A 13740-nucleotide genomic window follows, 5' to 3' on the forward strand; every position below is an offset into this window, starting at 1 on the left:
TATGTTAATGAGTTAGTACTAGCTAATATATAACTCATATTAATTTGATCAAATTGACATCTAAAGTTTTTGATGATATATTTTTGTAATATATAACTCATGTTAAGTTGATCAAACTAAAGACCTAGGGATACATGAAGGACTAATGAAGCGGTATGGAGGAAGAATAAAGTTTCTAAGAACATAGTAATTACCACAAAAAGTGCTCATATAGTGCACATATTTAATTTTTTCTCTATGGTATTTTATAGAGGAACCGAGCAATCATTCGTAAGGTTCGTATTTGGTCTTTCAATTCCCGACAATGCACATTCATTTCCAGTTGACAAGGTATTAACTTGTCAATGCCTACAAGTTGTAGACTAGGGTTTCGTGAAAAGTAGAGGGCAAGTAGATCTCGAAGGTTTGAGCCAAAAATTTGCTCGATTACGAAAAACTAGGGTTGGTGTTAACAATGATTCGATCCCCTCTTTCTCCCTCGGCTCCCCTTTATATAGGAGGTGGAGCCGAGGTTTTCCTATCGTACAAGTTACAAAGTCCGGGAGACTTATTTGAGTTCTCCCCGTAATGATACAAGTCTTATTTCTAGTCTATCTCTATTTTCTATATCGATGCTTATTGGGCTTCCGAGCTTCATAAACTTCGGGTTGTGGGCCTTCAGTTATCTCCGGGTACCTTCTTCGGCAGGCCCATCAGGGATGCCTATGTCAGTAGCCCCCGAGATTTTTCTTGAATCGTAGAGTCGAGTAAAATCTCCACTGTAAAAACAATCCATAAGTTCTATGAATCTTTATAATATTTTTTCTCCAAGTATTTATATCTTGTACAGGGATGATGGTAAATGAGTCTGATTCATCTGACGGATCAGATATCAGTTAACTGCTCTTGTGGAAATCCTGCAAAAAGCTACTTCAAGGTCAAGTCCAGGGACTTGACCTCGGGATACTGGTTTAATTCGACATGTGCCGCTTAAGGTCTTATCATATGCCGAATTTCAGTTAAAATTTATCGAGTACCTAACGCGTCCGTTAGGATTTTTCTTCGCGTCTGTTGACACGGATAAAGTAGTAGAGAGCATTCGGGTGCGATACCATGCCGCACAGGACGGATCCCGGGGACTTACCTTCGTAAAAGATTACGGCATTTAGAAATTTTATCCCGGCAGACGTGTTCTGAGAATATATTGTCGAGTGCCTTTTCCGGCTGTTGGAATGGCATATTTCCTCGAGTCATATGATGACATAATATCTTGTCCTCCTGATGTGTCCTCCTAATGGGAGTATATTTCGAGTTATATGTAACTCTAAAATGTGATGATCCTATATTTCATCGGGTGCGCGACCAGCGCTCCCGATGGGAGTAGCCCCCGAGGCTACGACCAAGTGCTTGTACTTGGTCGTAGGCTCAACTTGTACTGCCTTCTCGCTATTTTTCCTTTTATCTTTTTTTACTTGCTACTACTCCTTCTCCTTTTCTTCAATTTCATCGGGTGCGCGACCAGCGCTCCCGATGGGAGTAGCCCCCGAGGCTACAACCAAGTGCTTGTACTTGGTTGTAGGCTCAGTCTTTTCTATTTTTCGCCAACTTTATCTTGTCTTTCGCTACCTTGTCCTCTTATCAGAAGTATGAACAATACTTTTGATAAGAGTAGCCCCCGATCATATGCGCAAATGCTTGTATTTGATCACGGGCTCTCGAAGTTTCTCTACCGAAGCACTCGAAATTTGACTGTCGCTATATTTGATAGAAGCACTCGAGGTTTTTTTTTATTTTGGAGTGACATCAGTGCTGATGATAGCCACGATTGCTTCCTTGGGAAACCACGGTACCTGTCACTTCGCTGAAACGTGGGCCCAAGATTCTGCACCATCGACACGTTGCACAAGTGGGGGACACACGTCCTTCGTAATTTCCATCACGCGCGCAGTAACTCTTGTCCAGTAACTTCTCGCTGAAAAGACCTTCGTACCCTTGTGGACACGCGGAAGGCTTAAGATGCATTTCCTTTTCATCCAACGGTGCGACGGATCAACTCCTTTCTATAAAGCCACCGCATCTTCTACCTTTTCTCTCTTCGATGCGCCACACATCTTCTTCCTCCCTCTGCTTCCACCATTGCTGCTCCTATGAGCTCTTCGAGCCCTCGCTCTCTTTCGCTACTTTGCTCCACCAAAGCGCTCTCCCATGCCGCCACGCACGAAGCTGACCAGACACATAGCTCCGGGCACCAATGCTCCAATGGACAAGACTGAGATCTCTTGATGGGAGCGCTCCAAGATCTCCAACCAGGACTAGCGGATGCTCAAGAAACTTGGCCTGCTGAATAAGAAGGACTCGTTGATCTTCCTTGGCGACGAGAGCTTCCCGCGTCCTCTCATCGGATACTGGGTAACTTTCATTGACCATCTCATTCGCGGCCTCTCTACCCCTATCCACGAATTCCTTCGCGGTCTTCTCTTTGTTTACAGGATCCAGCTACACCAGCTGACCCCCAACTCTATCCTCCACATCTCGATTTTTAACACTTTGTGCGAGTGCTTCCTCGGCACCCATCCTCATTGGGGCCTGTGAAAGCGAATTTTCTACCTCCGGCGCAACAAATCTCGCAACGTCGCCTACAACGTGGGCGGCATTTGCATCTGTGTTCGACCCGACGTTGACTATTTTGACATCAAATTCCCCGACTCTATCCAAGGGTGGCGCAAAAGATGGTTGTACATCCAGGATGAGTATGTCGACTCCCAGGAGTATGACATTGCTCCATTTGAAGCTGCCGAAGAAATTCTCAGACGCCGATCTTGGGACGCAGAAGCCACTGCTGAAGAAAAGATGACTATCGATGCTCTGATGAAGCGCATCCATCAGCTCCAGAACACCCGCGGAAAGGAACTCTCGGGTGTTCAGATAACTGCTTACTTCCTTAGGATCAGGTTGCAGCCTCTGCAGGCTCGCAAAAACCCCTTTGGATGTACTCTGGCGAGAAAGATGTTGATCGTTTATCCAAGGATCTCTCTGTGAAAGACTTGGAGAAACTCATCCGACGTTTTTCTTCCTTGAGCAAGAAACACGAGGTTCCGTCCTCTTGCCGCGTGGAGCCATACAACGCCTGCCACGCTCTTCCCGAAGTAAGTGTCTGTCGTTCGAGTTACTTAACTATTTTTGTCGACTGCCTTTTGTTTTCCTTGTATAATAACCTTTGTCTTGCTTTTGCATTGTATAGGGCCACCAAATTCTTTCTTCTCTCCCCCCATCCTGAAGGTGGAGAGGTAGACGAGCGAGCTGTTGTCACTGATGAATCGCAAGAAACCTCTCATCCTGAGAGTGAAGTCGCAGGATCTCAGAAATCCACGGCGTCCTCCGAAAAAGAAACCGAGTCAGAACGTTCTGACTCTGACCGCTCCGTCTCTCCTCCACTCGCCATTTATCCTGGGCGCAAGAGGAAGAGGGACGATGTAGAAGATTCCGGCACCTCCAAGCCCACTAAATCGGTTGCCGAAGAAACTTCACCTGAAGAGGAGGTTGCCTTCGACCCCTACGATGACGCTGGCGCCGTTAGCTCGTAGGACTCTTTGCTGTTATGTTTTTGGCTAACTCCTTTTTCTTCAGAATGCTCATTTGTCTATATTGACATATCCGAAAAGGGAGAAGAAAAATAAAAACCCGCAGTTCATGGTACGGCTCCAACGAGCACGTCCAATACCATAGTTCTTTTTGAAGAGCACCGCACTGCCGCGGATTCTTCATCCCCCCCTCACCAGAACGTGGAAGAGTCGACTCCTACCACCAGCCTCCAAGCCCCCTTGCCGAAGAAAGCAAGGATTGGGGCTCGCGACAGTCATGAAATTATTGCGGGAAGTACCTCGACCCCTTCTTTGGATGATGTAAGTCTTCCTTTTCTTTGACTCGCTGTTTTGTATTTCTCGTTTATTTTTCTCTTGTTGTCAAACTTTTCTTCTTCTGGACTTTCTTCCTGACTCGTACTTTTTACAGCCTCTGATGAAGCATCTCATCAGCCTTGGAACCCATTTTATTGGGTTTCATGATGAAGCCGACGATTTGAGAGGTAAAACCCGCCTTATCTTTGGTAACTTAACTTCTTCGCTTAGCACCTGTTTCTGATTTTTGATTATTGGTCTTTGCTCCCTGACTCCCTTTCCAGAGGCGCTCCACCGGACCGAAAACGCGCTGACGATCTTGCGGCTAAGTTAGAGCTCAGCAAAAAGGCTCGCGAAAAAGCTGAAAAAGATGCTGCTGCTGTTGGAGATCTCCGTCAGAGGCTACACGATGCCGAGAATGCTTTGAGTGACAAGATTTCTCAGCAAATCGTGCGTGAGAATGCCATAATAGATCGACTCGACACCCAAAACCGGAGATTCATTAGTAATTTTTTTCTTTCGCCTATCTTTGTTTCTATCTTGATTTTCTTCTCAAATATTGATGAACTCGTCTTTTGTTCCAGTAGGAAGGATGGGTGAAAATTTCACCTTGCATGAGGAGGTCGAGGATCGTCTTCTCGACACTCTTTCAATCCCCGAGTTGCATGGCAATCTGGCGCGCACCAATAGTTCCAATGCTCGTGCCACATTTACGCGACTCTTTCCCCACTTCTTTCATAAAGAAACACAACCTACAATTTTCTCTGAGCTTCTCCACCGCTTCCTAGGTAAGGAAGATCCTGCCTTGGTTTATCGACATGAAAACTTGAAGGTTGGAGTTGAGGGAACCATCGCCCTGGTGGCCGACAGCGAGCAGGAAGTCGATTGGGAAAAAGCTGGTAGCCCAAAAGGGATGAACAAGGAGAGGTGGAAGGCTTTGGTGAAGGTTGCCAAGCCTCTCTCGAAGAAAATCCTCGCCTACTTGGGGCCAAAACCTGCTGCGTCCGCTAGCACTGCTAGGATGGAGGTCAAGTAGACCAACATGTCCCTATGTTTTTTTTTCCTTTTCCTTTTGTAGTTTTCGCTATCTATGTGATTTGCGACTATCTCTGTCGATTCACTAGGAGTCAAACTTTTTTAAGGGACCCCGATTATGTAAATATCTCCAATATTAATGAAAGGTGATCCTTGCTGAATGACTGATGTCGATATTTCTTTCTTCCAGTTCGTATTTGATAACTATACCGAGGCTACTGGACCTTCCCATGCTTCACCTGCCGCATCTCGCTCTACGCGGACGCATGCCGATGTTTTCTTGGATGATTCTTCGTGTGCTCACTCAAGTCAATAGGAGCTAGCTGAACTTCGACAGCAACTTCAAGCCATGAAGAAACAAGCCGTCACTGTTATGGACCAATCCCGCAAATCTTCTGATCGTGAGAAAGCTGCTCTTCGAGAAGCTCAAGAAGCTCTGGAGTTGAAGGAAACTGCGGTAGGTGAGGCTTTGCGAGTTACCACCCGTGAAGGTTACATGCTTGACCTGATGACTGAAGCAAGTCAAAATATGGCGGGTACGTTGCGCTGCATCATTCCTTTTCCTCGACATTGTTCATGTGCTTTGTCATATCCTATTTTTCTTTATTGGCTCTAGGTTCCTTTGTTGATGCTGTTACTGAGGATCAGCGCATTGACGCACGAGTTGAGGTCCTTCTCCGGCTTGCTAGTCAAAGTGGTAGTGATTTCTGGGCGAGCGAGGGCCGTACTCGACGAATTGTTCAGTTCCAGGATCGTGCCGCTCAAGTTCGGGAGTTTCTTGACTTCTGCACTAGTACTTTGGCCATGGTGTACAACGCTATGTTTCCTCGGAATCCTCAACCCGCAACTCTTCCTGACTTGATGAAGAAATTCATGAGCGTACACCATATCCATGACTTTGTGAAAGCTCAGCCGACGACCGGTGCCAGGTTTGCTTTGATGTGGTTGAAGATTTGTCATTCGAAACTGGTTTGAAAAGAGTTATCGATGTCCGCCACTCCAAGTTAAGACAAAGGAGAAGAAACGTCGACAAGCTTAACGATACGGTGACACCCGTTGCTGAAAAGATGATTGTAGAGCTTCTAAGGGTGCATGCTTCTTTCTTCCAAGAATATCATTATGCGAATGCCCTTGATGCTCCTGTCGAGGGTGAAAAAGTGACCATAGACGATTTGTTATAGATCTTCTTCTTTTCCTTCTATTGGGCTTGACTCTAATCCAGAGTGTAAAGTTTGTATACTGCGAATCATATGAGCTATAAGCATTATTGCGAGACTGATGTATAGTCAAAGCAAATTTTTATGTTTTCTATTTTCTTCTAGCCCCCGATTGTTTTGGTGGCGTATCTATGTTTATTATTCGCGAGGTTTTTAACCAAGGCAAATAGTTTCGAGCTATATTTTGTGAGAGCCAAGTATATCTTGTGAGTTCTTCGGGGTAGAGCCCCGAGCCTTGCGAGAAAAATATATATCATCGCAAGCCTGCCTCATTAAAAACCTTCCAGCCCCACTCGGTGCCCTGAAAGGAAAATAGTGCGTCTGAAACCTTGCGAGCTCTTCAGTACAATGTATGTTTACAGAGTCGACTATATTGTTTCCTAAGTGTAGAACCGCCGAAGCTGCGCCACATTCCATGGGTTTGGCTCGTCCTTCCCTGTTTTCTTGTCCTTCAATCTGTGCTCCTCCTGGGATTAATTCGGTGACGATGTATGACCCTATCCATAGAGACTCGAATTTTTCATGGCTGCCTTGCGTGAGCCGAAGAACTAGGTCGCCAACTTGGAAGGACCTGGGTCGCAAACGTCGACTATGATAATTCTTGAGGTTCTGCTGGTACTTGGTCACTCTTGACAATACTTCATCCTTGCTTCATCAAGTGCGTCGACATCATCTTCCAGTGCCTTTCTCGAAGTTTCTTCGTCATATTCTACGACTCTTGGAGAATTATGTTCTATCTCTATCGGGAGTACCGCCTCAGCTCCGTGAACCAAGAAGAACGGAGTTTCTTGGGTTGCTGTGTTGGGTGTTGTTCGGATGCTCCATAACACGTGAGGTAACTCATCGATCCAATTGTGCAGGACCTTTTCCAATGGTGTTATCACCCGCTTCTTGATGCCATTGCAGATGACACCGTTTGCTTTCTCGACTTGGCCATTAGTTTGCGGGTGTGCCACCGATGTGAAGTGTAGTTTAATGCCTACTTCTGAGCAATACTCCTTGAATTCTCGAGAGGTGAAGTTGCTGCTATTGTCCGTAACTATGCTGTTAGGGACGCCAAACCGAAAAACTATCCCCTTGACGAAGTTGACCGCCGATGTTGCCTCTGCCAAAGTTACTGGTGCTGCCTCTATCAACTTGGTGAATTTGTCGACGGCTACGAGTAAATACACGCGTCCTCCTGGCCAGGACTTGTGTAATTTTCCCACCATATCGAGCCCCCATTGTGCGAAAGGCCACACCATTGGTATTGGCATCCGCTCTACTGCCGGTGAATGAGGTTTAGCCACAAAAATTTGACATGCCTTGCACGTGCGTACTATGTCTTTGGCATCTTCGACTGTTGTCAGCCAGTAAAATCCTGCCCGAAAAGCTTTGGTTGCTATTGCTCGACTTCTTACGTGGTGGCCGCATACTCCGTCATGTATATCTTTTAATATAACTCGCCCTTTTTCGGGGGTGATGCACCGCTGCAGTACTTCTGAGATGCTCCTTTTGTATAATTCTCCCTTGATCACGGTGAACGCCTTAGATCGTCGAATAACTCGCCGTGCTTCTACCGGATCTTTGGGTATCTCTTTCCTTGTGATATGTGCCACGTAAAATTGCATCCATGGAACTTGTATCATCATAACCTCTTCAGGTTCCTCTTCATCTTCTGATGCGTTTGTTTTTTTGAGCTGCTAGAGCCCCCGAGCCTTCCTTGGCCTTTTCTTTTTTTCTTCGGCTGCTTTGGTGCTTTCTTCGCCTTAGTCGATCATTCACTTATCTCCTCCCAGAAAATGCCAGGTGGTATTGGTAAGCATTGCGAGCCGATGTTTGCCAAAACGTCGGCTTCGTCGTTGCTAAGTCTGCTGATGTGATTTACTTCGCAGCCATCAAGGAGTTTCTCGAGTTCATTGTACACCTCTGATGTCTACGCACGCTTCTATTCCTGTAGACAATGTTGGGCCTCCAAGAGCAGAGGTTTGTAGAACAGCAACAAGTTTCCCTTAAGTGAATCACCCAAGGTTTATCGAACTCAGGGAGGTAGAGGGCAAAGATATCTCTCCCAAGCAACCCTGCAATTAAGATACAAGAAGTCTCTTGTGTCCCCAACACACCTAATACACTTGTCAGATGTATAGGTGCACTAGTTCGGCGAAGAGATAGTGAAATACAAGTAATATGGATGATTATAAGTAGTAATTGCAATCTGAAATAAAAATGGCAGCAAGCAAACATGTAGCAGAACTTGTTGGAAATGGTGTTTCAATGCTTAGAAATAAGGCCTAGGGATCATACTTTCACTAGTGGACACCCTCAACAATGATCACATATTTGGACAATTAGATAACTTCTCTTCACTTGTGCTACTCTGAATTACTCTCCTATTGGAATCACTAATCATCACGTAGTGGCTATGAAAGCTCCACTCAAAGTTCATCAAGTACTTGACAAACACCACTCATAGGGATATCCTCATCAAATCATAATCCAAGATAATACCATTGCAATTTAGACCGAGTACTAACATAGCATACACACTGTCAACAGTAGCTATGAAAGGGGGAATAGATCACATCAATACTATCATAGTAATAGTTAACTTCATAATCCACAAGAGATTACAATCATAGCCTACGCCAAGTACTACATGATGCACACGCTGTCCTCTTTACATCATGGAGGAGGAATAGATTACTTTAATAACATCACTAGAGTAGCGCATAAATTAATAGTGATACAAAGCTCATGATCACATAAAGATCACACCATGGGAGAGAGAGATGAACCACATAGCTACCGGTAGATCCCTCAGCCTCGGGGGAGAACTACTCCCTCATCATCATGGGAGACAACAACGACGATGAAGATGGCGATGGAGTCGATGGAGATGGATTCCGGGGGCACTTCCCCGTCCCGGCGGCGTGCCAGAACAGAGAATTCTGTCCCCCGAACTTGGCTTCGCGATGGCGGCGGCTATGTAACTTTTCGTGGAGGAAGACCTATATATTTAGAGTTTTCGCATCTGGGAGAATATATAGGCGAAGGGGCGATGTCGGTGGAGTCCCGAGGGGCCCACCCCATATGGTGGCGCGACCAGGGGTGGGGCCACGCCCCCCTATGGTGTGGCCGCCTCGTGGACCCTCTTCGTCTCCTCTTCGGTGTTCTGGAAGACTCCGTGGAAAATAAGACTGTGGGCTTTTGTTTCGTCCAATTCCGAGAATATTTCCTGTGTAGGATTTCTGAAACCAAAAACAGCAGAAAACATGAACTGACGCTTCGGCATCTTGTTAATAGGTTAGTGCCGGAAAATGTATAAAAATGATATAAAGTATGAATAAAACATGTAGGTATTATCATAAAACTAGCATGGAACATAAGAAATTATAGATACGTTTGAGACGTATCAACCTCCTTGTATGCTATCATGCTATCGTTGACTGCGTCGCACTTGTTCATCACCTGTTGAGCCACCAATTGGGAGTCGCCAAAGATTTTTAATCGAGTTGCGCCACACTCCTTTGCCATCTTCATCCCGTGTATGAGGGCTTCATATTCTGCCTCGTTATTGGACGCGTTGTGGAACGTCATCCGCAGTATATACTTCATTTTGTCGCCTTGGGGTGACACAAGTATCACACCTGCTCCAGCTCCTTCCAATCTTTTAGACCCGTCAAATTTCATATGCCAAGTACTCGACAAATCTGGGGGTCCCGTATTTTGTAAATCCATCCAGTCTGCGACAAAGTCCGGCAAAATCTGCGACTTGATCGCCTTTCTTTTTTTCATACGTGATGTCCCGAGGGGAAAACTCGATGCCCCAAAGGGAGACACGTCCCGTGGCTTCGAGATTGTTCAGGATGTTCGACAGAGGTGCCTCATTGACTACTATTATCGGGTGTGCCGAAAATAGTGCCGTAGCTTTCTTGCTGTTGTGAATACTCCATACGCAAGTTGTGGGGCCCCGGACTTACCAGTCCAGAACTCCTGTTATGCATACAATTTCACGACCCCAAGATCATTCCATCGTGAATACATAACTGAACTGATACCAGATTACATCATCCATTACAGTACCGAAATAACATTAATACGGAAGTCTTACATCATAGGCCATCAAGGCAACAGCAGTGGAATTTATTTGACTCCAAACAGCGGTGGAACCCAAGTCATGCCTTTACCCTACAGGCGGCTGACTGGGAGAGCGACCTAGTTCGCGTCTTCGGCGTCGTACTCCTCTTCCTCGTAGTACTCCTCTTCAAAGTCTGGCCAAGTAAATAGCCAAGACAACAATGCCAATGAGTACGTTTGAATGTACTCGCAAACCACCTTAGAGAGAAGTAAAGGATATGCAATATGGCAGTAGCAAGGAACATGCACTAAACTAGGGCGACAAGGAGCGAGAGAGAATTTCTCTCGAGAGTAAGATATATCTATAACTTTGTTAAAAATCTTTTTGTAAACAATTGACATTTGAAGACTAATAGGAAAGGGTGACCCAATTTATTTTTCCGGCCCTCAAAATGGCCAAAACAACTGTACCAACTTTCCACCGTACCTCTCAGGTACATTTTCTCCAGTCCCACTGGCATTTTTCCCGTACCTTCCCGGTACCTTTCAAAAAAAAAATCTTTTCTTTGAAAACATTTGTAAACAAAAACTCTTCAGGCTAAGCAACAGCTAAGCAACAGCCTTCCCGACCGTCCATAACCATGGACACGGCTATTCGAATAGTTTTCACTCTGCAGAGGTTGTACACTTTCCCCACAAGATTCGGATACTTATAGTGTGGGCATCATCCCTGCATAACAACATATGCCACGACAAGTACCCGATCGTAGTTTTTCGCCTGCTCGCCTTAGCCTAAGACATGCCGCCTAGATTTGTACCTCCCAACACCAGAGTCCGAGGGGTCGTTTACCCAGGAGTAGCAAATTCCCCGACCAGCTCGACCCTCTGGAATGCCGCGACCAACTGCGGGGCATTATTCAATGGGAGCTCATAGGTTGTACCCCTGCCATCTGTCCGAGATGGAAAGGCGTTCCCAGTTCGTCGGGAAGGCCACGGTCGATAGGTGTCCATGCTCGGACTACCCCTTACATTTGCAGGACCCAAACTAAGGCGAGACAAACTACTATGCTACGCCCCGTGCCCACATTGGGGTAATGTGGTTGCACTGTCTTTCAGTCCGGGTGAGTACTTAGGCGCTAAAGTTTTCGAAAATATTTTCTTTCCTCCACTTGCCTCCAGCAAATCTTCTTTTTAGAAACTTTTGCCTTTTTATAAACCACACTTGGGCAGGGCTAGCCCCTTCCAAGGTTTTCCAAAAACATCTTTCTCGGAAACATTTTTCCAAAAAAAAAAAAACTCTTCCACAAGGGCTCCCAACCTATAGTCCATCTTTTCTTGAAAATTGGCGACAAGGATGATAAGGTGATAAGCACCATATCACTATTAAGATTGGGATCAGTAGGTTCCAACAAGGGCTGCACCCTAAGGGCGGATAAATACAATTCCGGTGGCGCTAACCACCGACATAATAAATGAAAGACATGCACTTTATAAAACCTGGAATAATGCAAGAATAAGATATATAGGATCAGAGATGCATCAAGAGGTGGCTTGGCTTGATCAGCAAAGTGCCCCTGGTCTTCCTCTTCAGCTCCTCCAAAGTCTCCTTCTCCTCCGTTTCCGGCGGCGTTCGAATCTAGCGTCGTAAAAAGAAGAAACAACCAGCAATACCCAATCAACAAACCACACTAGAATAATTCACATAAAAAATTGGTAAAATCACAGTATGTAAAGGTTTACTAATGCAAGCTACTGAAAGTGGTTTCACCCATTTATGATTTTTAAAATAAAAGATATGATTTTCGCAATTCCAGAAATGACTTAGGAACCATTTAAATGCTCTAAATCTTTCTGTAAGTCATAAAAATTCATGCAGCATACCTACTGAAAGCTAATAACATGTAGAGTACACATGCACAAGAATCACATGCAAATAAGTTTTTAAATGACCTAGGTAAATTAACTAAGGCAGAAACCAGAGCATACAAACAACAAGCCACACCAGTATCAGAGCATCACCAACCAACACCAAACATACCCCTGGATAGGTGAGATTAAATGTGAACTAGCCCCACTGGTTTGGCATTTTTCTGATTTGTAAAAGATTTTATAAAAATCAAATACTGAAAAGATATACTGTTTTAGTAATTAAATTCTTGGAATTAAACTATAACTCTTAAAAATATTTCCCTTGGCACAAAATTACCCTATAGATATATCTACCAGTAGCACTTGGGTTTGATTCAAAATCATTATTATTTTTCAAACTAAAAATCATTTTCTGGCTCTCTGGACAGATCTTGTTTTCTAAAACAATCCAAATCCAGGAAGCTCCTGCATGTGAGGCTAGTGCCAAAATAAAGCTACGAACATACACTTCACAACCAAATTAACCTCATGCAGAAAGGTTGCATAAATATCACACACTAAATAAATTACACAATCAGATACTTTTTAGGTTTTTAATTTTTAGCACATATTTACAACACTAAATCACATGCATGCAATTGTATATGGTTAAGAAAACATCTGTGAGCATCTAGGAACTTGAATCAACTCATTTGGTCACTGGATGAATTTGTGGTGATTTAAATACTGAACAGAGAGTTGCTGGCAGGTTAATAGGAAGAAAAAGAAAGAAAAGGAAAGGGCCGGCGCTGCTGGGCTTGGCCAGATTCGGCCCAGCAGCGGCTCCGCAGCGCGGGAGCGGCCGTTTCAAACGGCGCCGATGTGGCGTCCACGCGGGCGCGGGCCAGGGGAGGCAGATGCATGCAGCCGTCCGATCAAGTGGAGATCGACGGCTGCTGCTCGTCGTCTCCACGGGGCCATGCACGACGTGCACCGGCGCCCTGGGAACTGGCGGAGGCTGGGGAGCTCACCTCGTCGAGCAGAAAATGGCGGGGGTTGGCGTGCTGGACTTGGTGGTGGCTGCTCTTCCGAACGGTGGTGGTGGCGCTGAAAACAGCAGGGGTCCGAGCGGCAGTCGACGGTGACGGCGGGAACGGCTGCTCGTCGGGGAAGCTCCTTCGGCGAACCTGGGCGGCAGGAAAAGGTGGCGTCAGATGAAAGGAACAAAGGGGCTTCTGTGAGAAAGAAAAAGGGGAGTGAATGGTGAAGATCTCGACGGCAACATTCACCAGAAGCCGGCAGGTGTCGAGCTCGAACACGAGCAGCAGGGAGGAGCTGAGCTCCTCTCCGCTCGGGAGGTGGGTTTGTGGTGTGGTATCTGTCTTCTGTCGAACGGAGAGGCAGGGAGGGGGTTGGGGTGTTTTTAAAGGCGCGACGCCGGTGCACGGTGCACCAGGTCCGTGGCGAGGGAGAGAGGGCAGGCGGCAGCAGAGGATTGGCGGAGAGGGGCGGCGCTGCTACGTGTGCGAACGACGGCGCCATGGTTTGGAGGGAAGTGCGGCGTCGGGGACTCGCGGCTTGGCGTGCACGGTCGCGTCCAGTCGCACCCGCCAGCTATTCGACGGAACTCCCGCGGCGTTGCTCAGTCGCGTGCGTGCAGTAGAGCTCGGGGCGTGGCTTGTCCGTGCATGGGTGGAGTGGTGGAGGTC

Source organism: Lolium perenne, chromosome 4 (genome assembly GCF_019359855.2).
Source record: "Lolium perenne isolate Kyuss_39 chromosome 4, Kyuss_2.0, whole genome shotgun sequence".
NCBI lineage: Eukaryota > Viridiplantae > Streptophyta > Magnoliopsida > Poales > Poaceae > Lolium > Lolium perenne.